This window comes from Kogia breviceps, chromosome 13 (assembly GCF_026419965.1).
Source record: "Kogia breviceps isolate mKogBre1 chromosome 13, mKogBre1 haplotype 1, whole genome shotgun sequence".
Lineage (NCBI taxonomy): Eukaryota > Metazoa > Chordata > Mammalia > Artiodactyla > Physeteridae > Kogia > Kogia breviceps.
The window spans coordinates 80,187,436-80,214,133 of record NC_081322.1 but is presented as its reverse complement, the minus strand read 5'-3'; the positions used below and the strand labels follow the sequence as shown (position 1 = coordinate 80,214,133).

Below are 26,698 nucleotides of genomic sequence, written 5' to 3'. Positions count from 1 at the left end.
AGAAAAGGACTCTCCGTTATTGATGTGCAGCTCTGGGCACCACATGTGACATCCTCTCCCTTCTGCAGGCTACAGATTAAGAGAAACTTTCATTGGACATTCAGGCCCTTCCTATGAAAGTTAAACATGACCCCATAAAGAAGTCAGCCAAAGAACTGAGTCCTGAGGATGTGTGAGATTCTGCTAGATGAAGAAAGAAAAGGACATTCCAAGGAATAGAAAATGGCACATCCAAAGACACGGGCGCTCCAGGACCACTTGCTGAATCCACATGTGACTGAATCAACAAGTGAACTAATCAGAGAAAGCCCCCAGCTTGTTCAGGAAAGGTGACAAGGGCAGCAGGGGCTGAGCACAAGTGTCAGGGATAACGCTGAGAGAGATGAGGAGGAAGAGGTAAGAGGGGAAGGAGGGATGAGGGAGAGGAGGCTGGGGGAGACCTTGCCGGTCCCTGCCCATCACCTTTGCGCCCTCCCCACTGTCCCCAGAAGCACCACACATGAGCCGTATCCTAGGGACACGCTGGGACACCATCTGGGAAGGAGTCCACAGTAATCAGTAGCTCGAAGCCCAGCGTGGGAGGCAGTGTTAGCAAAAGAAGAAAATGTCCTTAGTGTTCGCAGAAACCTGGGAACTGATGTGAAATAAGAGTTCCACTCACCAACTCAACTTGAATTTCCGCAGACCCGCCTATACATATCCACCCGTGTGCTGGGCACTGGAGAGAAACAAGAGTGATATATGATCTGATCCCTTCCCCGGAGGGGCTTATCAGCTTGTGTAGGAAGGGGGAGTAACGATTAACAGGAAACATTTGTAGAATCAATAAGCGAGTGTACAACAACTTTAACAGCATTGAGTTTATGAGAGACTTGGTGAGACCAACAGTCCCACAAATATTACTGGTATGTTTCTGGAATGTCAGTGAGTTGAGAGGCCCAGCTACCTCTGAGCCATCACAGAATCTGAAAATACTTCAGGGGTTTTTTAAAAATCAACTTTTCAATAAAAATTACAGAACTAACATAGTCTAAAATAAAACCATCCATGTAAAGATAAAACTTTTTTATTTTTCTTTCAAAGTTTATCAAAATGCATCTCACACATTTTCATCCCTGCTCTTTCTAACAGAGTAGCACGGATTTTTTTTTTTTTTTTTTTTAGTATCAAATGTTGGGACTTCCCTGGTGGCACAGTGGTTAAGAATCCGCCTGCCAAGGCAGGGGACACAGGTTCGAGCCCTGGTCCGGGAAGATCCCACATGCCATGGAGCAACTAAGCCCATGAGCCACAACTACTGAGCCTGCGCTCAAGAGCCACAAGTACCGAGCCTACGCGCCACAACTACTGAAGCTCGTGTGCCCACAGCCCATGCTCCGCAACAAGAGAAGCCACCGCAATGAGAAGCCCGCGCACTGCAATGAAGAGTAGCCCTGGTTCGCCACAACTAGAGAAAGCCCGCGCACAGCAACGAAGACCCAACACAGACAAAAATAAATTCATTAAAATAAATTTATTTTTTAAAAAATTGCTGACCTTAAAAAATATATATATCAAATGTTGAGTCCCACTCTGCATTTTCTACCAAGTGTACTTCAAGTCTCATCCACGATTTGGCCAACAGCCTGTTCTCTACAGACCTTATACTGCTTTGGTGACGGCTGGAACCAAAGATGCACAAGATTCAAAATGGTTAGCGTGACTTTTAAATAACCCTCTTTTTTAACTTTTAGGAACATGAGCCATTCTACAACAAGCGAGTTCAGACATGGGTAGGCACCTCCCAAGCTTCACAGCAAGATGGAAACAGAAGACCATGCATCGGAATCCCAGGCTATAACCAACATGGCTTCTCATTGACTCGGACACCTGTCTGTAAGGCACGTGCTTCAGTAAATCAGAAGCAGGCATCGCACTCCTAAACCTCAGTCATGTTCTGTGAACAAAATATACCGTGGTCATTGTACCAGGTTATTCTTAGCAAAGTATTTCTTCATTATATACTGTTCCATTTAAGTTAAAAACCGAACAGGCTTAAACCACACATTTTCCCCCTCATTTAAACAGGGGCTTTCCTCACCCTCATAAATGTGTAAGTATTTTCCTTCCATGCGGCTTGTAGCCTGATTGAAGCCTTCATTTCTACAAGTCTATGTCTTAAAGCCACAATATAAGTTGTTCTTGGGCCTGAAGGTAAAATTAAACCAATCACTGCTGAACTTTTCCATAAATCATACATTATTCAAAATAAAACTGATAAGATTTTAGCTAGTCACTTTACAGAAACTTTCAGAAAAAAAAAAGAATAGCATTAGTACGTATAGCTTAAATTTCATAATTTACAGGAATTGAAAAGTTTTGATACCTCAAGTAGACGGGCATGCAGAGAGACAGGGAAGGATTTAATATGTCCTGAGATGCTGTGTGCCGGGGCTACCCAGGGCACAAGAACCCCAAGAGCTTAGCTAATCATCCCTGTTTTATAGGAAAGGAAATGTTAGCCTCCAGGGATTAAATAATTTGACCAAGATCCCGAAGGGGCAAAGGTTGAAATCCAACCTGGATTTCTTTAATTAAAAAAAATATATATGTATTTACATCAATACAATTTTAAATGTTTCTGTACTTTTTAAACCTGAAAACATCCCATATCTTTTTTTTTTTTTTAAGTACAATCTAACTTTCAGTTTCCTCCTTTAGAAGAATGATTGTGATCCATGCCCCTTTCATAAATACCTTTCCCTAGCGGCATCCGTTCTCCAAGCAGCAAAGGCTTCCACAGCTGGGAATGGGAACATGATAAAATGAAAAAGTGCAATTTTAAGTTAACTAAGGAGTTGGAAGTTTAAAATGTAGCTATTCTATTCTGCTGCTTTGCAACAACATTGCACAAGTGAGAGTTTTGTTTTCTTGATAGTTTAAGCTACATGGTCATTATTCTAAGTATCAAGACCATAGAATAACAAAGGGGAATCTTCTTGAAGTTTCCATTTCATCTAACGCTAAGTAATTTAAAACACTGTTGCCATAATAAAGAAACATAGATCACGAAGTAAAATATAAAATTTACATTTTGAGATAAAACATAGGAAGCCAATGATATTTAGCATTTACGTTAGGTTGCTTTAGCTACATCATCGGGTATCCTAAGTAGGATACACTTCCATTGAATAATGTGATAAATATTTCCTGAGCAACTAGTCTGTGCTAGAACTGTTCTGGGCCCTGGGATATAGCAATAAATACACCCTCCCCAAAAAAAATCCCTTTCATGGAGCTTATATTAGAGTGGGGAGACTGAATGATAAACCAAGAAGGTAAGTAAATTATATATTAGAAGGTGATTAAGTACTTTAGCAAAAAAATGAAGGGGGAAGGGGGAAATAGGCAATGTGGGGAGAGGGAAGCTCGAGGTTTAGAAAGGGGAGCAGAGAAGTCTTCATGACTGGTGACATTTAAGCAAGGACTTGCTGGAGGGGAGAACATGCGGATTCTGGGGAAACAAAGAGCCTCTGAAGCAGAGGACAGAAGGTGCAAACGCCCAGATTGGTGGACAGGCAGGAGGTCCAGGAGCCGTCAGAGGGGACGAGGAGCCAGAGGGCGCAGCCTGAAGGGCCCCTCTAAGGGCTGTGGCTTTCACACTGAGATGGCAAGTCATGATTTAGAGGGCTGTGGATATAGACAGCTCATCATGGGGCATATTTCAAGGGGAGCCCTGCAGTTGCCCTGTGGATCTGGACTGCTGTCAGCAGGCGGGAAGCCAGGGCCTGTTGGGCTGGGAGGGTAATTCACATGAGAGGTGATGCAAGTTGGACTCAGGTGGGAAGGTTGGGAGTCTGGAGACAGGTGAAGGGAGAGCCAACGGAGGTCTCAGGTGGTTGGGAGTGAGCGGTGACGGGTCAAGGACGAGCCCGCGACCTTCAGACTAAGCCACCGGGAGAAGGGGGAAGGCAGAGCAGAGCAGGCCTGGGAGGAAGACAAGGAGGTGGGGTCTGCTCTTGTCAGGTGGGAGATGCCCACTGGACATCAAAGCGGCAACGCTGAGTAGACACTGGGGTTTAGGAGCCTAGAGTTCCAGGGAGAGATGGGCCTGAGGCACAAATTTTCTATCACCCACGTGAAGATGGTATTTGAAACATACACTGGATGAGCTCCCCGAGGGAATAAGTAAACAAAGGGAAGGGAAGAGGCCCAGAGAGGCCGGGAGTGCTCCAACACCAAGAGGCCAAGAAATAAGGAGAAACAGGAAGAGCGGTCAGTGGATCCAATTAAGAGGAAACCAAGAAAATATGCTGCTGACAAAGCCCACTGAAAACAGGCTTTTCAGGGAGGAGACCATGAACAAGCACCAAATGCTTCTGACAGTTCATGTAACAAGGACTGAGAACAGAGAGCAGAGCCCTGGACTCAGCAATGTGGAGGCTATCGGTGACCTTGACCGGAGCACAGTCCAGGTGGAGAAAGCTGGGTTGGAGCAGGAGAGAGAGGGGAAATTCTGGTGGTGTCATTTATTAGCCCAAGGGGAAGGAGGCTTCTCCCCAGGCCCGTTCATGCACCAGAGGGGGAACCGGCCCTAGAGCCATGACGCTCTATTAGAGAAACTTCAGAAACACATCTGAGAACTAATAAGAAACACACGAGGCAAGGCACCAGGACAAAAGGGTATCAACTTTAGTAAGGAACTTTTGGGCAAATTATTTCTCACTGTGTCTTCTTACAATTTCCAGTTTTTTTCTCTCTAGGTCACATGTGGGGTAGAAAAAGTAAGTCAAGGTTTTTGCTATGTTCCGGTTACTTCTGGGTTTGGGAGTTGTTTTGTATTTAACTTTTGATTAATTTGTGATCATGCTATCAATTGTCAATGGAATATATATATATATATGTATGTATGTGACTCTGTGTGTGTGTCTGTGTTCCATGAATGCGGGTACACTTTTCATGAAGCTCTTTACTCTCTATCACCTTTTGATATCTTGGGTTTTCTTGGCTTATGTCTGTCTGCCGTCTGCTGACTTTCACTTGTCACTCTACCTTCCAGGAGTGGCTACAGATGACTTGAAAACAAATCTATTTTCATTCTCTCCACTCAAAAGAGTTTCTTTTCATCGGCTTTAATGGTATGGACTTTTAGCTTTTGTCTTTCCCAGCCCATACACTCCGCATCTCTTTAGCCCTTCACACCTCAGCAATCCTACTCAATTCTGCAACTAGAGATGTGTCAAGGTCAAGGACAAAAACAGGATGGGGATTATTATTGCTTGCCAGTGTTGTCCTAAAGATACCCAGGATTTCTAAACCTTTATTTAAGTTTTAGGAACACCCTGGACCAACTTCATCCGAACACTGTGCAGCGCTTACCGCATCCCTCTCCTAGAACAAAATGATTACTTAGTCTGTCGCTTTATGTGTAAAGTTTATTTTTCCAAAAGGGCCTTACATTACCATGGCACCAAAGCTAAAGTCCATCTGCTGTCTTCTGTTCCCTTCCAGAGCCTCTCTTGTCTGGCACAGAACTAATGAAAACGTGAGTCTTCTATTAGAGTGGGATCATGGGGAAACAACCTCTCGATATAAGGCCACAGAGAGGGACAGATTGACAGATGAAGTCGAGCCAAAGCTGCCTTATCACACAGGTTAACACGTGCGCACCTAACTCTCTCTCTGGCAATAGTCAATGGGAACAATGACCATCGACTGAGTGTACAGCTTTGACCTTCATTAGGATCCAAGAAAAACAAAAGTCTTTGTCTTGTCTCTGTCTAGAGCTTTAAGCCTTTCTGGTTTGGTAAGTAAGTAAGTATGTAAGTCAATGAAAGGAAGGAAGGAAGGAAGGGAGGGAGGGAGGGAGAGAGGGAGAGAGAGAGGGAGGGAGGGAGGGAGGGAGGGACAGAGGAAAACGGGTATGTATGTGTCAATTTATAAAGATATATCAGAATGAGCCAAAGTAGTTCCAATTAAAGAGACAGGCAGTGTAAGGAAAGACCAGCAAGATAACAGGTACCACACATCCCAGCTCGGCAGCCAACCATCTCGGTTACTTTGGACACGCCATTTCATTTCTGTAGGTTTTCAGTTTTCCCGTTTGAAAAATTGCCTAAGGTCCCTTTTCAACTCTACAATACTACAGACTATAAATAGCTGACAATAGAGTGTACGATGTATTCCTGGGATACTGACATTAACACCTCCTAGCATTTGGGAGTCCACCTGAGATAGAACTGAATCATCGAAAGACACTCAACCCACCATTACTAAAATTCAAACTGTTATAAACACAATGTTTAGAACCTTTCTGTGTCAACAGTCAGAAATTCAGGTTTATCAACTACTATTATTATTTCTTTCCCCTGTCTCTAATATTATTGCTATTTCTTTTGAGTCCATACCTTTATATATTTTTTTTTTTTAGTTTTTCTAGTAAAACAATTTTATCTTGCTCCTATTTAAGGAACACAATTTCAAATGACAAATGCAAATTATTATTTGTTTAGCTATACTTATTATTACTCCCCTTTTAAGGGATCTCACTAAGGGGGTTTATTATCTTTACGTAAATGAGTCTCACAAAGTGGGCTAAACCTGAAGGCACAGACAGACACAGAAAAGGGCCCCATCAGATATTTAAGGAGTGTGAGCTTTTCCCTCTAGGCTTCTCTCTGTGTTGTTTCCACATTCATTCCATAGCTGTTGAATAGGAAGAGGTTGTAGGGACCCTACGCTAACTGTATACTTCTGAGAAAGGGAATATGGCTCTTCTCAAAACACAGTCTTGGACCACCAAGACAGAATCATCTGCTCTACTTAGTAGTTAAGTGAAGGACCACTTCAGAAGGATAATCTCTTGGCAAGGAGCCCAGCCCTTATCTCGCACTTCCAGGAATCCTAGATCAGGCCTGGGGTAAGGAGAAGGCTTTGCAAGTCACTCCCTCTGCACTAAAGTATCCAAAGAAAGGTGTTATCTACTTGCATTCAAAACACCGTGTCAGTACGGAGTGGAGTCAGAAGGTTCTTCAACGGACTTCAGTTTCTGTCTACAAGCTCTGGTGAAACTCAAAGTGGTTGACATGTGTTAATGCGACTACACAAGAAGACAGGTGGGGCTTGCTCTGTCCCTGCTCTACGTGGCTGCCGGCTCTGTCACAGCAGCAATTTCTACATTCAGAGGAAGAGCAAAAACTACGACACTACCAGCATTTCTATTCATTCTAACCTACCTGGACAGCACTCACACTCCTCCATCCCTAAAAGACATTTCTGTAAAGGAAGACCCACATTGAAGAGACACACACATCACCCACCCTAAAATAACTCATAACCTCATTCAGCTGAAAGTAAGTACAAAATTTAGCATCCCTAAATATGAGGAAGGGCCACAGAGAAACGCTGAGACGTGTTAGGGAAAACGCTAGCAGCTGTTCTGCAGTACACTTACTTTCCAGCAATTCTATAAATAATCTTCCAAGTTACAATGACTTCAAGAAAGCTTCCTATTTCTGTCTCTCCACCTACCAATTTTCTGAGAATTACATGCTTGGCCAAATTAACATAAAGCTGAGGGAAGTACTCTGCTGAGCTGGGTCCCTCAATCCTTTGCTGATAAACCCAGCGCTCAGACAGACGCCTAATGAATGAGCCACCCCTGAGGGATTATGACATGCATCAATCATTCTACTTAAATCAAGTACTCCCCGCCGCCCCCCACACACACACACACACACACGACGAAGGATTCCCTTTCTTTCTCAGAAAGTTGGAGACAAAAGTTAAGGATAAACATGAATAAAGAGTGAACATCAAATTACAAAGTCGAAACTCTTAAACCAAGGAGCTCACTCAGCTCGAAAGTAAGGCCTGAGGAAGTTACATAATGAGCAGGAAACTATAAAATATAATCTCTGCGCACATTTTCATTTCCCTCCGTGCCCTGAAAGAATTAACTGGTAAAGATAAGATCATAGTCATTAGTGCTTTCACATGGTCAGACTGAGAAATGGCACTTTCCTGAGATAGCAGGAAAAATAAATCCATACAACATATACCATCAGCTTTGGGAGAGGGTTAATTAGTAAAACGGAATGGGCAGCGGTGATAAATCACTAACAGGTGTGGGAAAGCATATAGACACTCAACTTGAAAGGGACTGTTCCCTCATCCACACCAATGTGGGCAGCGCAAGTACAGAATAATGTAAAACAAAATTCGGCACGTGATGACCTGTTACCAAAAGGAACATTTCAAGGAACGCTGATATCTCACATATAACATGAGGTCTCAACTGCAGAAGGGGAAAATAAACATTTATACCCTTACCTTTGCCAGAACTTTGGATGTAGCCAGTTCTTCTCAGGCTCTTTTAATTAGTCCACCAAGTTTCCCAGAGTCAAGGTCTAGATACACATCCGTGGACTCCCTCTTCTTCCTGCCCATGGTAAGGCAGGAAACAACGTCTAACACTTCAAATGCTCGGCCGTTAAGAGCTAAAAACAGATCCTGTGCAATGCTGGATATATTTTTGTCTGCTAGCTACACACCCTCATCATGTTCAATTTTTTCCATTGGTGGAGGAGTGTGATGCAGACTTAACCAGAAAGTGGTTTTCCACGGGCTGCCGGCAGCGATTAGGCAGGACAGCCTGCCATCAGGGCCTCGGAGCCGGGCTCGCCCATGACTGCGCTGCTGTTGGCCTCACATTCCAGCATTACCACCAAAGTTCCATAGGAACGCGGCTCCAGAGTTTGCTGAATAAAGGTTTACTCACTTGAAGGGAACCTCAGCTGCTTTTTTAAGCCTTTTCAGCAGGAAGAATACACACCTACCATCCTTGTGTTGAGAGCGGTAGTAAACATTCTATCTCCAAAACCACAGCTGGAATGTGACGGTCATAAAAACCCTGCCTCAAGAGCAGCCCTTCAGAATAATTTTGTGATTTGCAAAATAGCGGATGTATACTTACTCTGTGTGCCTTGCTGGAGTTACTGCGTTTTTCAGTGAAGTAGCAGCGCCCTACTGTGCCCTACATTGGAAGTCCCTGTTATCTCAAAGGGTCGCTATTTTCTCAAAAATTAACATTGAATTGTTAAAAAAAAAACAAAAACAAAAAAAACCCGGATAGACCAGAGGTTCAAGGGTTAAGTCTTGCTGCACCTTTTGATGAAAGACCTTCCATTTAAAGTATGCCCAAAAGATAAAGCAACATTTTCAGATCATTTTATATTAGTTACTGGGGATGGAGGGGTTGCCAAATGGGAAAACAAGGTTACATCTGTGGAGCAGATTTTCAATTTTAATTTCAGTTTCAAGTTTTGAAATTATAGTCCATAGAAGAAAACAGTTTAAGCAGAAGTTTCCACGTTATCCTGGACGAACACATGGCAAGAGTTTTTTAAGAAAATACTTTTCTTAAAAAAATGTGAATGGCTCTATACATGCAACAGACAAGATTCTTACATAATATTAAAGACAAGATTCTAGTTTAGACATGTAAGCTTTTAATTTCTTATCTGGCCTGAAAAATACATATGTGCACATGCATAATCTACACATACAAGTACACACATGTGCAAACATGTTGTTTCCATGTAGTTAATACATGCTGGAAAATACACTTTCTTTTTTTTCTTTTTTCTTTTTTTTTTTTTTTTTTTGCAGTACGCGGGCCTCTCACTGTTGTGGCCTCTCCCGCTGCGGAGCACAGGCTCCGGACGCGCAAGCTCAGCGGCCACGGCTCACGGGCCCAGCCGCTCGGCGGCACGTGGGATCTTCCCGGACCGGGGCACGAACCCGCGTCTCCTGCATCGGCAGGCGGACTCTCAACCACTGCGCCACCAGGGAAACCCTGGAAAATACACTTTCTAATCTTAGTTGACAAATAATAAGGGCCATTACATAAGATCATCAGCCCAATAGTTATAGAAAGTATTCTGACCTCCATAAAAACTTAAATTAGTTGAACATAGAACCAAGGAATTTTTAGTGCTGGTGGAGAAAAACTAATAAATTCCTTGCTCCAAGCCCCTCAGTTAGCAAATCAGAAACAAGGCTTTAAGTGACTTGCTCAAGGTCAGCAGCAGGCAGCAGCGCCAGGACCTGCCACCCAAGTAACCACAACCCCTGGGACTGAAGTCAGACGGTTGCCAGGGAAGCCAAGTCACATAACAGAAAACACGGGAATTCCCAAAATGTTAATTTGACATGTGTCTGTATTTTTAAATTCTCTGGGTAAATACAGAAGAAGCAAGTATGCTGTTTAAGTTACTTAGCTCCTATTCCTTTAGATCCGGCACCATCATTTCTGTTACCAAAAAAAAATAAGTAAAATAAAATATCAACCAGCATAAAGCAAGCATATGTCTTCCAAACAACCTCAAGACAGAAGAACTGCTCCTTAACGTGAAGGAGAGGAGGGGAATTATGTCAGAAAGAAGAAGGAAGTTTTAAAGAGATATGTTTCTGAGGGTGGAAAAAGTATCCGAAGAACAATTTAATTGCATGGAAACAGTTGCACATCCCTATTATTCTTAAGACAATTCTGACCTTTTGATACATTTTACACATAGATTGCTCTAAGCCAGAACTACCCAGAAGACTGACTTATCTCTAACGTTCCTCAGACACTTCCAATGGGTTTGCATTGCCTGGTTCCATTTTTTATCACTGAGGTCACCCAAATAACTTTAGTTCTACGAATTTATAGAGTCACTTGGGGTTTCAAACTATGTCAGATTTTTCAAGTTCTTTAGACTTTGTCCTACTACAGCAAAATACTCTCAATTTAGTACTCCATCCTAAAATTACAAAATCCAGCATATTTCCACATCATAAAACCTAGACTTTATCTCTCTAATGCCTCATTCTGACATAATAATATAACTGGACATATGCATTAACAGGCATCTAAAACTGAATTCCTTGGCAAAGATCTCTGAGCATTATGTAAATTACTACTTAAGAAGTACTCTATCCTCAAACACACCATGCAAGATGACACATGTAAAAGCAAATATAGCAAAATGTTAACAATTACAGAATTCACGTGGTGGGTTTATTGTTCACTATACAATTCTTTGGACTTTTCTGTATTTTTGCAAATTTTCTTAATAAAAGGTTGGGGAGAGATTGGGACTGACATATATACACTAACATGTATAAAATAGATAACTAATAAGAACCTGCTGTATAAAAAAATTTTGCAGGGTGGAAATTGAGACACCGATGTAGAGAACAAACGTATGGACACCAAGGGGGGAAAGCGGTGGCGGGTGGTGGTGGTGGTGTGATGAATTGGGCGATTGGGATTGACATGGATACACTGATGTGGATAAAATGGATGACTAATAAGAACCTGCTGTATAAAAAAGTAAATAAAAGAAAAAAAAATACATGCACCCCAATGTTCATTGCAGCACTATTTACAGTAGCCAAGTCATGGAAACAACCTAAATGTCCATCAACAGAAGACTGGATGAAGAAGATGTGGTCCATGTATACAAGGGAATATTACTCGGCCATAAACAAAGAATGAAATAATACCATTTGCAGCAACATGGATGGACCTAGAGATTACCATACTAGGTGAAGTAAGTCAGACAGACAAAGACAAATATCATATGATATCCCTCATATGTGGAATCTAATTTTTTTAAATGATACAAATGAACTTATATACAAAACAGAAACAGACTTGCAGATATCGAAAACAAAGGGAAAACATGGGGCAGGGGGAGGGATAAATCAGGAACTTGGAATGAACATACACACACTACTATATATATGATAGATAACCGACAAGGACCTACATAGCACAGGGAACTCACTACTCAATATTCTGTGATAACCTATACGACAAAAGAATCTAAAAAAGGCTGAATATATGTATATGTATAACTGAACAACTATACTGCAATAAAATTTTTTTTTAAAAGAGTGAAGCCATATATAGCTGAGACCACTCCTTTTTTGTTTATTTATTTATGCGTTTGTTTATTCATTTATTTTTGGCTGCATTGGGTCTTCTTTGCTGTGTGCGGGCTTTCTCTAGTTGCAGAGAGCAGGGGCTACTCTTCGTGGTGGTGTACAGGCTTCTCACTGCAGTGGCTTCTCTTGTCGCGGAGCATGGGCTCTAGGCACGTGGGCTTCAGTAGTTGTGGCACACGGGCTCAGTAGTTGTGGTGCACGGGCTTAGTCGCTCCACAGCATGTGGGATCTTCCCAGATCAGGGCTCAAACCCATGTCCCCTGCATCAGCAGGTGGATTCTTAACCACTGTGCCACCAGTGAAGTCCCAAGCATCACTCTTTGTTGATAATCTACAGTCAATTCTAAGGGCTTCATCTGGATATATATATAGATATACACACACACACACACACACACACACATATATATGTAAAATGTAATAGTAATAATAAATAAAGGCTAAAAACATAAATTACTTTTACCCAAACAGCATTCCAAAAGATCAAATAATCTCTCACAAATAAAAACATCCACCTTTGAGGAAATTACACAAATGAGCAAAAAACTCCACAACACGCTCATGTGCTGAAAGAGCTTTTAGTCTGCTGCTGATGGAAAAGCAATACTTCAAATAACAGGGGTTGAAAAAACATGGAACTTGAGTAATGTCATTGCAAAAATGTCCGAGATGAAGGCAGTACCAGAAGAAAATGAAACCTGCAAAATATTCATGTGAAAACCCTAAAATCCAAAGAAATATTACTTGGGGAGGTGACCTTCTCCCCATTTCATCAAAAGGCACAAATCTAGTTGTGCCTATAGGCACAAGTCTGTTTCTAAAACCAAATGCTTCTGAATTAGGCCAGAGACAAGTGAAAGCACGCATGGTTGGCCTTCACATCCGAACTGCCGTGAAGGTTTTACCTCCCATGTGTGACACTGAAAACCCACACAAATGTACAACTGACACATGCAATTCATTTGCTACCCAGTCATCGTTCCCTGGGGGCCAGCAAAACAGCTCCAGGCCCAGCCATTAGAGTTCCTCTGCCCTGACCTCAGACCCCGCTGTGTGATACTGGACACATCACTTAACTTCGCTTCTCCATCTACAAAACGGGGATAATATTACCTACCTCATAGAGCTGCTGTAAGGATTAAGTAAAATAATACATGTTGATTGTGTAACACAGTGCCTGTCTGCGAATGCAAACTCCATAAAGCAGAGGTCTTGTTAAAAGCGTCTACTGTTAAGTCTAGTATTTTAAAATGTGACTAGCACACGATGAATACCCAATAAATATCCACTGAGTCGGCGAGTGAATGAATGAAGGGGAGATGACAGTGATGATGGCGGTGGGGCGTGAACATGCAAAGAAAAGAGCATCTGGGAACTCCCTGGCGGTCCAGTGATTAAGACACTGTGCTTTCACTGCCAAGGGCCCAGGTTCAATCCCTGGTGGGGGAACTAAGATCCTGCCAGCCGCACAGTGCAGCTAAATAAATAAATAATTTAAATAAAATTATTAAAAAGAAAAGAGCATCTGGTGCCTCTATGTCTGTGTGTCGGAAGCCTCTAAAACCCCTTGATTTAAAATAAGCCACCCACTGGGGCTTCCCTGGTGGCGCAGTGGTTGAGAATCCGCCTGCCGATGCAGGGGTCGCAGGTTCGTGCCCTGGTCCGGGAAGATCCCACGTGCCGCGGAGCGGCTGGGCCCGTGAGCCGTGGCCGCTGAGCCTGAGCGTCCGGAGCCTGTGCTCCACAACGGGAGAGGCCACAACAGTGAGAGGCCCGCGTACCGCAAAAAAAATAAATAAATAAGCCACCCACAAGTTCTCAATGCCCACTGAGCACAAGTTTCAGAGTCTCTACTTGAAATTCCCCAGTGGTTCTCCTGTAGCGTTTCCCATTCCAGGATGCTTCTGCCTCAAGAAGATGCCTGAGCAGCCCACGGCCATGCAGCTTTAAAATCAGTCCACTTTAAGATAATTCAAAACGTAACGCTAGCATGGTACACACTGCTTTAAAACCACAGCTTCACAAATGTTGATTAAGAAGAAAATAGAGCGCCCCCATAGAATCAATGAAAAACTTAGTATTTATTAAGTGAGAACACAATAAAGACCAAAATGAATTTTTAATTTTTAAAAGCAAACTGGAGGTGCCTACAAAATTAATAGTCAATTTTAAGATGCTTCAAAATGCAATACTGGGGGGGTGGAAGGGAGGTCCAAGAGGGAGGGGATAAAGGTATAAAAAAAAAAAATCCAATACTAGCATGGTATGTATTGCTTTAAAACCAAATCTAAATTTCATAATACAATCTTTTTCTAAGCATTTTAAAGGCATCAAATGTGCAAAAGAAATTTTTTAATGGAGACAATTATCATGAAAATGAGAGATTTTATGGTGTAAATGTTTATAAATCCAAGTGGTACCTGACATTCCATATCAAGCTAGCTCTAATAATTTAACCAAATGACCAGTTAATTACTTTTGTAAGAATGGGCAAATATTAAGTGATATAAAAATTAAGATTTAAAACAAATGCTTAAAAAAAGTTTTCCTTTAAAAGGCCTTTTTCTGTAAGTCCTTATATCCAAATTAAATACACTTTGACAATTAACAGTTACTGACAATGTATAAAATGCTAAATTTTGAAATTAAATAGAATGCTTTATAACAAGGAACAGGTAAAATTGTTATATAAATGACAAAATCTGTATTAATAATCATGCTACCAAAAATAAAACTACAAAATGAGTTTCAGCTAAGGTAAAATTTAAAAAGTTAGTAGAAAAAAATCATTTAGGAATGATGCTTGCAAAATCCTGGCTTGTAAATATTAACAACTAGGCACATCTGTTTACATTTTTGAAGGGTTATATCAGAATATTTAAGAAAGTACAAGTAATCTGCCCAGAACTAAATGTAATTAAGAAGCTTTATATTCCGCCTCTCACTCCACTCACAATATTTTCTTTTTAGGGACTGACATGAAACTGTTTTAGCTGAAAGGTTCCTAATCAGTTTAATTCAGGGAATAACTGAATCTGAGTTTTTGAAGAGACCGTGCAGGTCATCTATCGAGCCTGGTCTTGCTTCTAATTTGAGAACCGCCTCCAGTATCCTGACAGATGGGCCCATCTCTTCTCCCTAAATACATGGAGTGATGGGAAGTTCACAGCTCTATTACGGAGCACATTCCACTGTTAAGTAACCAACTGATAGATGAGAACTCCCCTCCCTGGCCTTTAGATCAGTCACCCTAAAAATTCCACTAATTAAGTTCAGTCCTTCTGTCATTATCCACACACATCCTACATCCCTCTTCCACCCGATCACCCTACAAAACAACCGAAGTCAATGTTCACGGTTCTTCCCTGATGTCTCCATCCTTTTCAGTTTATCTTCCCCATGAAGCCAGAACCGCCTTGTAAAACAGAACAGACAGACAGACAACCCCAGATTATGTTTTTCACTAAAAATTAAATGCACATGGTAGAGAGTCCTAAGGCTTCAGTCTTGTGCCTGCGGGAGCCCAGAGCACAGCTCTCTTGGTCACCCCACTCAGGATAAACGAGGCCACAGGCCCTCTTTGGTGCCACAAAGTCTAGGGAACATTGGGGCTCCAGTGGAGAAGGCAGAAAGGAACCCAGTTCCAGAGTCCCCAAGAGTGTGCAAATTACAGACTGTTGCCAGCCCACCGAGCAGGAGACCCAACAACTGATCTTAAGGAAGGCAAGGGAGTTTGCTGCTGAAAGAGAAGAAATGGCCTAAAATAAAAGCAAAAGAATGGTGTCTGAACACAGAAGGAACATTTTACTATCCAGAGGAGGGATCAGTCTCATACCTCCTGGGCTGTTTAAAATGTATGAATCAAGCAGGCCTGGGTGCTGAGTGCTTAAGAAACAGAAACGATTTGTTTGCAAATGAAACGTGTACACGTATTCTTCACCACACACCAAAATGCTGTTCTTTTTCTTTTTTAAATATGAAACTCTACAGAAATATCTTTCGTTTTTCCACTACTGATACAGAAGAAGACTGAACCTTTTCACTTTTCTCCTAATTCTACCAGAAGTAAAACAACTTAAGTAAATGAAGAAATCATTTCATTTTCAGTGTCAATCATGGCAACTGACACTCAGCGTCGGGGAGGCCACGTGCGCGGTGAGGACTGTGGCAAAGCAGCCCACGACGACCCGGCCCAGAGGGCCGCCCGCCCCTCCCTCCGGGAATGCAGGACCCCGGGGATGCCGCCAGCTGAACCACCTTCTTAAGAAACACTGAGGGCTTCCCTGGTGGCGCAGTGGTTGAGAATCCGCCTGCCGATGCAGGGGACACGGGTTCGTGCCCCGGTCCGGGAGGATCCCACGTGCCGCTGAGCAGCTGGGCCCGTGAGCCGTGGCCGCTGAGCCTGCGCGTCCGGAGCCTGTGCGCCGCAGCGGTGAGAGGCCCGCGTACCGCAAAAAAAAAAAAAAAAAAAAAAAAACAAAGAATATAAATGGGGCTTCCCTGGTGGCACAATGATTGAGAGTCCGCCTGCCGATGCAGGGGACGCGGGTTCGTGCCCCGGTCCGGGAAGATCCCACGTGCCGCGGAGCGGCTGGGCCAATGAGCCATGGCTGCTGCGCCTGTGCGTCCGGAGCCTGTGTTCCGCAACGGGAGAGGCCACAACAGTGAGAGGCCCGCGTACCACAAAAAAAAAAAAAAAAAATTACACAAAGTCATTCACGGCCCCCCCTCCCCCAGGCTGCTCTCGGGGTGACCCTGGGGCTCTGAGGGGCACCGAGGGCTCCCCAGCAGAGGTGAAAGCACAGAACAGAGGGCTTGGAAAACAGAATAAGAAAAGTTATATCTAAAATTTGATTTTTAAAACATTATCAACAAAACGCATTATCAATGATTTACTATAAAAGCACAGCCAGGGCTTCCCTGGTGGCGCAGCGGTTTAGAGTCTGCCTGCCGATGCAGGGGACGCGGGTTCGTGCCCCGGTCTGGGAAGATCCCACATGCCGCGGAGCGGCTGGGCCCGTGAGCCATGGCCGCGGAGCCTGCGCTCCGCAATGGGAGAGGCCACAACAGTGAGAGGCCCGCGTACCACCAAAAAAAAAAGAAAGAAACACTGAAACTACTACTTTAGGTAAACTTTTCCATTTTTAACGGTAGGCAACTAACTTAAATATCCTGAAAACACTTGTCGGGGACCTACTTTGCAAACCCATCAAAGCTTATCCACAGCCCAGAACCAGCCGGACGCCAACCAGTTTGCAACCTCGGATGTAAACGATACACCGCAAACAGGAAAATGTCAAATCCTGAAAAATATTTTCAAAGAAAACAATCACCAGTCCCATCTCCCTGTCTGGGGGAGGCTAACTCCTGGGTCTCCGTCCATCTCTGCACGACCAGCTTGGCCAAGACACCCAGATGGGCAGGCCTGATCTTGCAGAGGGGGCCACACATACAGAGGGGGCATCATAAATGACCATACAGGCCACGGCACCCACCTTCCTGGTGAGTGGAGGAACCCTTTCTACGGAACTCGTGACCTGCAGCCAACGAGCCTCGGGACCCCATATCTGCCCGGAAGTTCATTACCACGCAGGGTCACCCCTCTCACTTTCCCACAGCTCCTAAGGAAGTCCTTCCTCACGTGAAACCCAAAGCGGCTTCCTCCCGGCGCCACTTGCTGGTCCTGGTGACTCCCAGAAGCTGATCAAGTGTGCCCCTTTGGCCCTGCTCCCCTTACGAGTGAAGGGTGGGTAGCACGTTCCCTACTAAGCGTACTACTTTCGACACTAAGTATTCTATTCTCCTCGTCGTGAACAGTAGGGCACTATTTCCAAACATTTCTAACCACGGTCACTCTCCTCTGGTTATCCACAGCCTTAAACCTAAGGTCTGGAAGGCAAGGAAGAAGGAAACCAAGGACGGGGCAGCACTGTGCCAGGAGCATTACCTCTATTTTAATATTTTATATTCGACTCTCATAGCAATCCTCTTTGATTTGTAGTATTATCACTACCTGGCAGGTGAAGAAACTAAGTAATTTGCTGAAGGCCCCCAAACTACTGGGTTGGCCAAAAAGTTGGTTCGTAACATCCTTTCCATAAGATGTTACAGAAAAACCCAAACGAACTGTTTGGCCAGCCCAATGGTACAACCGAAAAACTCAAAAAAAGTCTGTCTGGGCTTCCCTGGTGGCGCAGTGGTTGAGAGTCCGCCTGCCGATGCAGGGGACACGGGTTCGTGCCCCGGTCCGGGAGGATCCCACGTGCCGCGGAGCGGCTGGGCCCGTGAGCCGTGGCCGCTGAGCCTGCGCGTCCGGAGCCTGTGTTCCGCCACGGGAGAGGCCGCAGCGGTGAGAGGCCCGCGTACCACAAAAAAACAAAAACAAAAAGTCTGTCTGATGCCAAAGAGACATAGCATTGCTATACTTATGGAAAATGGCATATCCATAATGCTTTCTCGTTGTAACTTATTAAAATGATAAATAATTATAAGCTAGTCTATTGTTTCTGGTGATCTCAGGAATGGACTGCCGTTTTCATCCACATTAACGCAAAAACAAATTCTCAAAGTGGGTCACCACTTGGTAAACAGTATCCAAATACACTGTTTTAAAAACCTAGTTAATGCATTTCATATATAAAAACCCAAGTATATACTAAATAAAATAGAAATTCATATAACATGTGTATGAACATACTTAATCACACTCAAGGAGAAAAACGCTTTTCTTACTCTGTTTTACAAAAGAAGAAACTGAGCCAGGAAATGTCAGAGACAGGAGTCAAAGAACACAGGCAGAGTCCGACTGCCCAAAAATCTAGACTTCAGATGTTTCAAATGGGTGTCTTTCAGTCATGGTTTTTGAACGTCATGGAAACGTAAATGAAACACCTCTCCAAGGCTAACTGGATATTCCTTCTGAATATTCTAATGTAGATGATATAAAGGGCAGTCAACACAAAGGTTACCAATGACCATCACGAAGTGTAACTTCAGTGTGTGCTATATTTACAAATAAACCCAGAAATGTTAGAAAACATCCTGTTTACAGGGAACGTAATGTTAAACATGATAATTCTGTGAGGGAACAATTCACATTTTTAAAGCAGTAACTAAGCAAATTGAGTCTTCAAAATCTCCTCCAGAGCGAACAAATTTCTCACCACATGACACTGACACAGTGAGCTTCATGTAGCTGCTGAACTCATTGTATGTTTAGTCAAACAATATCTGTGGTGCACCAGACACCGTGCTGGCTGTGGAGCCACGTGAGGAACAAGACAGACGTGTCCTGAGCTCTTGGAACTTCTGCTCCAGTGACAGCGGTCTGGACAACAAGCCAATGAAGGAGAAAACTGTCAGGTCGGGACAAGCACTTTTCAGAGAGTTAAAATAGAGTGATGTCTGTGGGTGGGAATGTAAATTGGTGCAGCCACTATGGAGAACAGTATGGAGGCTCATCAAAGAACTAACAATAGAGCTATCATATGATCCAGCAACCCCATCCCGGGCGTATATCCAAAAAAGATGTAAACTCTAATTTGAATAGATACATGCACCCTAATGTTCATAGCAGTACTATTTATTTACAATAGCCATGACATGGAAATAACCTAAGTATCCATCGACAGACGAATGGATAAAGAAGACATGGGGTGTGTGTGTGTGTGTGTGTGTACATACACACACACACACACACACACACACACACACACACAATGGAATATTACTCAGCCATAAAAAAGAATAAAATAATGCCATTTGCAGCAACATGAATGGACCTAGAGATGATCATATTAAGTCATGTCAGAGAAAGATATATCTCATATGATATCACTTATTTGTGGAATCCATAAAACGATATAAATGAACTTATTTACAAAACAGAAACAGACCCTCAGACAGAGAATATTATGGTTTCCAAAGGGCAAAGGGGCTTGGGGGGGGGCGGGGGGCAGGTGGTAAACTAGGAGTTTGGGAGTGAGAGGTACACACTCTACTATATATAAAATAGATAACCGAGAAGGGCCTACTGCACAGCACAGGGAACGTATTCAACCTCTTAGAATAACTCATAATGAAAAAGAATCTTAAAAAGTATACATATGGGGGGCTTCCCTGGTGGCGCAGTGGTTGCGAGTCCGCCTGCCGATGCAGGGGACGCGGGTTCGTGCCCCGGTCCGGGAAGATCCCACATGCCGCGGAGCGGCTGGGCCCGTGAGCCGTGGCCGCTGAGCCTGCGCGTCCGGAGCCTGTGCTCCGCAGCGGGAGAGGCCACGGCAGTGAGAGGCCCGCGTACCACAGAAAAAAATAAAATAAAATTTAAAAGTATACATATGTACATAAAAAACTGAATCACTGCTGTACACCTGAAATTAACACAACATTGTAAATCAACTCTACTTCAATTTAAAAAAATTTTTTTAATAAAAATAAAAGTAAAATAAAATAGAGTGATAGTGTAGCAGGTGGCTGGGTGGTCACCTCAGATTGGGTGCTCGAGAGTCAGCACCCTGAGTTGAGATCCAAAGGGCACAAAGCGGCCCAGGAAAGATGAGACGCGTTGCAGCCTGGAGAGCTTCTTTCTGCCTGTGTCTGTGTGCTTCACCAAAGCAAGCGTGGACTGCAGACACGGCAAACACTTCCAGGGAATTACTTGCAACCATTCCAAACACTGCTTTGGAAACTGCTCAGCTTTCCTGCTGTAGCACTTACCCTGCAATGACCAACACATACATCTACTAGTAAGACGCCCCAGTCAGAATGAAACAGCCTTCACATCGGAGTTGGAGCCTTACCTTTCCTCAGTGGTTTCCTAGTGTCTGAGTCTCCTGAGCTGTCCTGATCTTACCACTGCAACTAGAAATGACATACTCTAGACTGTTCTTCAGCAGGAGGCCCTAGTTGGCTTGGAGTTCAAGTACATGCTTATCAGTATTGGACATCTACAGAACAGGAAATGAACACTTCCCAGGCTGCAACTTCTCCACCTAAGCTCCCAGAGAAGATGGACGTATGCTCTCCCACACAGAGAGGGTTAGCTGGCGTATCAAAATTACAGGGCATTTGTAATAAGCCCCTCGGATTGGGCACCCGCTGCCTGCAGGACCCTCAGACGAGCACCTGAGGGACCCTCGCCACCTTTCCCCACTCAGGTCCGCGTACAAACAGCAGTTAACAGAGCTACGTGGGAAACAGACACATAAATACAAACTGCCAGACTTTATCGCCTTTGAGACGTACAAGTGCCTGGAACTTACCCCCAGAGGAAGTGTGGACCACACTTGGTGTAATCATTCATTCATTCATTCATTCATCCGGAATGAGCAGGCTGAAGAGGTGTCTGTAATTCAAGCACAAAGCCCTGGCAAGAGAAAACAAAAACACAGAGGTGCTGAGAAACAATGTTTCAAACATCAGAATTTTGTAACTAAAGCTCAGTTTCTCAGCATTCTGCCCTATCTTGGGCTTGATACAAAAAGGGAGCATCTAAGAGAAAAACCCAGTGCTAAGTGATTAACTATAAAGGAAATGTGAGGGTCTTCCCACATCCTAACTGGAGAAGCAGATTTACTGCTTCACACTATAACTTTATACGGCCAAGCCATTTTATCGATAGATATATGGAGGGAGGGAAGGAAAAAGGGCGGGGAGAGAGGGAAGGAAAGACAAACGATGGAGCGGGGGAAGAGGATGGGAAGTGGGGGAGATAGAAAGATAGATAAATAGATAGATAAATAGATAGATAGATAGACAAATAGACAGAACGAGCCTACTGTTACCAAGCCACCATTCCACCCTCTGAGGATACAGCAGTAAATAAGAGCGAAAAGTCTCTGCTCTCACTGAGCTTTATTCAAATGGGAGGAAGCAGTCAAACAAACAGGTAAATAAACAAATAAGAAAAATATCCTAGAGTGATACTTGCAATGCAGAGACATAAAACAGGATGATGAGCTAGTGAGTGACAAGCATCTAATTTAAATTGGAAGGTCAAGAAATGGCCCCCTGAGACAGCAACTAGGCTGAGATCTGAATGCTATTTCGAAGTTATGGACATGATCCCCCAGACAGAGGGAGCAGCCAAGACCCTTGTAAGTACCAGCGTGTCGAAAGCAGCTATCACGGGGTGTGGGCAGAACCCACATGCAAGGGCGCGGAGTCGAAGGACCAGAGTTTCATCACTGATTAAGCAGGTGGCTTCTGGGTCCTCTCATATTATGGAGAATATTATGCAGACTAATACTTTCCTCCTATGTCTGAAATGCCGCCCAGGGACATATTAAAACTCATGGCCCTGTTGGTCAACATGCCAAAAAGCACCTCTGTTTTCTTTCACTGTTTACAATGTTACAGGGCTTGGGACTTCCCTGGTGGCGCAGTGGTTAAGAATCTGTCTGCCAATACAGGGGACATAGGTTCGAGCCCCGGTCCAGGAAGATCCCACGTGCCGCGGAGCAACTAAGCCCGCAACTACTGAAAAGCCCACGCGCCTAGAGCCCGTGCCCCACAACAAGAGAAGCCACCGCAATGAGAAGCTCGCGTGCCGCAACGAAGAGTAGCTCCCGCTCGCCGCAACTAGAGAAAAGCCCGCGTGCAGCAACAATGAAGACCCAATGCATCCAAAAATAAATTTTAAAAAAATTGAAAAAAAAAGTTACAGGGATTCCTTTCAGAGAATGAGACTTGTCTCTCTCTCTTTTTTTATTTATTTATTTATTTTTTTTTTGCGGTATGTGGGCCTCTCACTGCTGTGGCCTCTCCCGCTGCTGAGCACAGGCTCCAGATGTGCAGGCCCAGTGGCCACGGTTCACGGGCCCAGCCGCTCCGCAGCATGTGGGATCCTCCCGGACCGGGGCACGAACCCGCGTCCCCTGCACCGGCAGGTGGACTCTCAACCACTGCACCACCAGGGAAGCCCCCTCTCTCTTTTTTTAATTGAACTATAGTTTATTTACAACACTGTTAGTTTCAGGTGGAGACTTGTCTTTTTACAAAACATTATCTCACCTCTGCTATGTACACAAGAAGCCACGTTGTGGGAATAATTGTGTATGTGGATCACAGTTCGCAATCCTTGATAAAGAACGCAGACTTTGGAGCCGAAGGGTCAGAGTTCAACCCCCAGCTCCCACATTACCACCTGAGTGACATTATTTAAATTGTCTGAGCCTCTGGTTTCTTCAACTATAAAATGGAAATGATACCTATTTTGCGGAGTTATTCTACCTACTTAATAGGATAGTGCATATAAAATACTTAATAAAGTGGTTGAAAAATGTGAAATACTCAAAGTGGTGATAAAGTACTTTCATTGTAAACCGTAGCTATTGGGAAAGGTGTGGTTATCAATGATTCATGCTACAGAAATACACCTATATAACCAGGAACAGTGGCGATAACGATTTTCATTGAGAGATCATAGGATAGCCTATGGGTGGACCTTTAAAAACCAGCCCAACTCCCTCCCTCTAAAAGGGAGAATTTAAAGCTTAAAGAGGTAGACTGATTTGCCCAAGGTGACATAACTGGTTCAGAGAAAATTTTTAGAAACCTAAATAATAGATATGTTTGGTCTAGAATGCCTGCCGTATAGGATAAATCCTAAAGAGACATAAATTTGGAATTCTCTTTGTAATTAACCCAGTATGGACAAGAAACTATTTGTGAACAGAATGAAAAATTAAACAAGCTTTGATGAACTCTATCTAAATACATTACACTGACAATTTCTAATGGCCAAAAATTACCATACCTTACTGATGGCCTGACAGATGGTTATTTCCTAACCAAGAAACTATAAAATATAACACCTACCACACTTTAATGTTTTCAATGATAACAGCACATATTGAGTCTCAAGCACCTACTATGTGACAGAAGTTTCTATACATTCGTTCTGAATATTTTGCCATTTCATGCGTGTAATAGTCTTTTATTCTCCATACCCTTTGTACAATATTACTGTGTCCTGCTGGAGAACTCCTAATTACCCCTACAGATCAAGCTTATCTCCTCTTCCATGAAGCCTTCCCTGATTGCCTACTGTCCTCCCGCCAAGACATGAAGTGTTATACTCCCCTCCTTCACCTCACTACGCTAATAAAGGCAGCCATGTTGCAATCGTTTCTTTTTCACTTGTCTACTTCTAGAGTAGACATTGATTACTTTGAATGTAAGGGCTTATCTTATCTTTGTCTTCCTGATGTCTAGCACAGTGCCTTACACATGGGTGCTTAATAATCATATGCCAAATGGATCGATGGAAGAATTGATGCCTTAAACTGCTAAGACAGCATGATTTAATTTTAGACTAGCCTTCTTTTCCATCCCATCACCATGACTTAAATTCCAAATAAAGAGTTCACAGCTTAACTACTGTGAGAGTTAACGCTATGTGTCAACTCAACTAGGCTATGGTGCCCAGACGTTTGGTCAAACACCAGTCTAGATGTTGCTGTAAAGGCCCTTTTTAGGTGGAATTAACATTGAAATCAGTAGACTTTGGGTGAAGCAGATTATCCTCCATAATGTAGGTAGGCCTCACCCAGTTGACTGAAGACATTAAAGCAAAGACGGAAGCTTTCCGAAGAAGGAATTCTGCCTCCAGATGGCAAGGTAAAAACCCTGCCTGGGTTCCCAGCTGCCTGTCATGCAGAACTTGGACTCAAGGCTGCAACATCAACTTTTGCCTGAATTTCCAGACTGCTGGCCTGCTCTATGGATTTTGGACTTGCTAGCGGCCCCACACCCCAATCACGTGAAACAGTTCCTCAAAATCTCTTGATAGATGGATGGATAGAAGGAAGGAAGGAAGGAAGGAAGGAAGGGCGGGAGGGAGGGAGGGAGGGGCAGGCTCCAGTTGGTTCTGATTCTTTGGATATCCTGATTAATATAATTACTAATCATTTTGGACTAAAATGATTTTAGGCAGGATTACAGAAGTTTATAGTACATCAGTTTAAACCCTGTTCATTTTGCAGATGAAGAAAGGGAAGCCTAGAAAGGATAAGTCAGACCTGCCACACAGAGAGTGGGAAAGAACTCGGACTGGAACTCAGATCACCAAACAATGACCTTGGCTCTGGTCCCAGAACAGATGACAATGGTTTTGCCACCGTGACAAATGAGCAGTTGCCAAAGCGCTCTTCCTTGGATCCCAGTGTTCCCTTCCTGACCTTTCCCACTTTCTGTATGTATTCCGGAGCCACATGAACAATTAGCTTTCACTTAGTTGGATGGACTGAAACCTACCTTCAATAAGCAGATATTCTCTCAACAGTGTAGACTGGATTTAGCTGCCATCTAGACCCAAGTTTTAAGGTAATTTAACAATGGGACAGGTACTGCAATCTCCTGCAACTCCAGAAAGGTCTAAGAGGGCCCTGTGTGTAAAAAGTCTATGTGATTCAAGGCAGTGCTGGGTAAACTACATCTACCGTAAAACTCTAGTGATTCTACATTATCATTTACACAAAGAGTATGCTTATATCTATGACAGCATGTAGGTAGCCTGTGTAGACAAATCATCCATCAACAGATTTCACTCATGTTCTTTTCAGCATGGAAACCTGCCATCCTAAAGCCCCTGAGCTGCCTGCTTGTCACCATGATATCATTTTAATTCATGAACATAGCTTACATTTTTCTCTTGAGTTTTGTGATGAAAAGCTGCCCCCATGCCTTCCCTAAAGGCTGAATATAGTTGAACCTTCAGCTACATAACAGTTAAAAAAAAAAAAAAGGGCCACACCTAAAGAAAGGCTACAACATTCATCAATCTAGAAGCCTGTGGTCAAGCCCTGGCCTAAGTTCCCAGCACCCAGTGTTTATAAAGCTTTCACTGCTGGGCCAACCAGGTCAAGGAGAAAGTGCTGGGGAAGAGAAAGATAAATTACTACTTCACCATGCCTTGAAGATAGGCTGCTCGCTACCCAACTAGGTAAGAAGAATGCATTTCCCGCTGAGAAATCTCTCTTTAAAATTCACGCCTTCTTCAGATTAAATGCCCTTTGTAACTACTATCTCTCTGACTAAGAACATGTCTTCAAGTTTCTGAGTTTCCTTTAGCCTTGCTCTATCAGCGAGGCAGCTTATCAATTCAGAGACTCAACCCAGTGTTTGTAGTAAAACAATACAGCAAGTGGGAGATGTTCCAGGAGCCAGAAAGGGGCTAGAAGTAAACGGAACTCCCGTCTCCATGAACCCCTCCTGTGACCCAGGTCTGCGCCACCTGACGGAGCCCGCCAGCATCTCCATCCACAGGTGGATTATTTCTTACCTCTGTTTCTCAGGCCCGTAGTGATTCCAGAGACATAATGAACAAACCCCTCTGAGACTCCTACTCCAAGGCGGGAGGAGGGTTGCACTGGATGCCTTCATTAAATGACAATTTTCACCAGCTTCTCACACTGACACTAAGGCACTGTTCCTGCACAGAGAACTCATGGAATCAGATGCCGCCCTCAACAAAAGACAACGGTACAGCCGCCCAGGAGACTATAGCATGTTAGAGAATCTGCCCTCCTGACAAAGGGGTGATTGATTACAATGAAAATAGGCAGTTTCGGTCTATCCTCCCCAAATAGCAGACTTCTGGACCCACGGAGCACAGCACTTACTGCTTACTATGAACCAAGTCACGGCAAGTCCCTTGTTATTTATAAAACAGCTCATGTGAAACACCAAAACAGAAACAAAAACAAAACAACAGCTGGAAGCGGGA

General features: G+C 43.5%; 1 protein-coding gene across 9 annotated transcripts in view; it reads right to left on the bottom strand.

Moving 5' to 3' along the window:
- TIAM2 (TIAM Rac1 associated GEF 2) overlaps nucleotides 1-26,698 on the bottom strand; it is a 262,812-nt gene that overhangs the window by 115,717 nt on the left and 120,397 nt on the right. For 4 of the 9 annotated variants that reach the window (XM_067011043.1, XM_067011042.1, XM_067011040.1 and 1 more), the window contains one exon: nucleotides 21,234-21,337. The gene's annotated coding sequence lies outside the window, so the exon portion shown is untranslated. Of the gene's footprint in view, nucleotides 1-8,310; nucleotides 8,456-21,233; nucleotides 21,338-25,227; nucleotides 25,359-26,254; nucleotides 26,405-26,698 lie in introns of those variants that run through there. The other 5 variants (XM_067011049.1, XM_067011048.1, XM_067011050.1 and 2 more) reach the window with 3 other exon arrangements.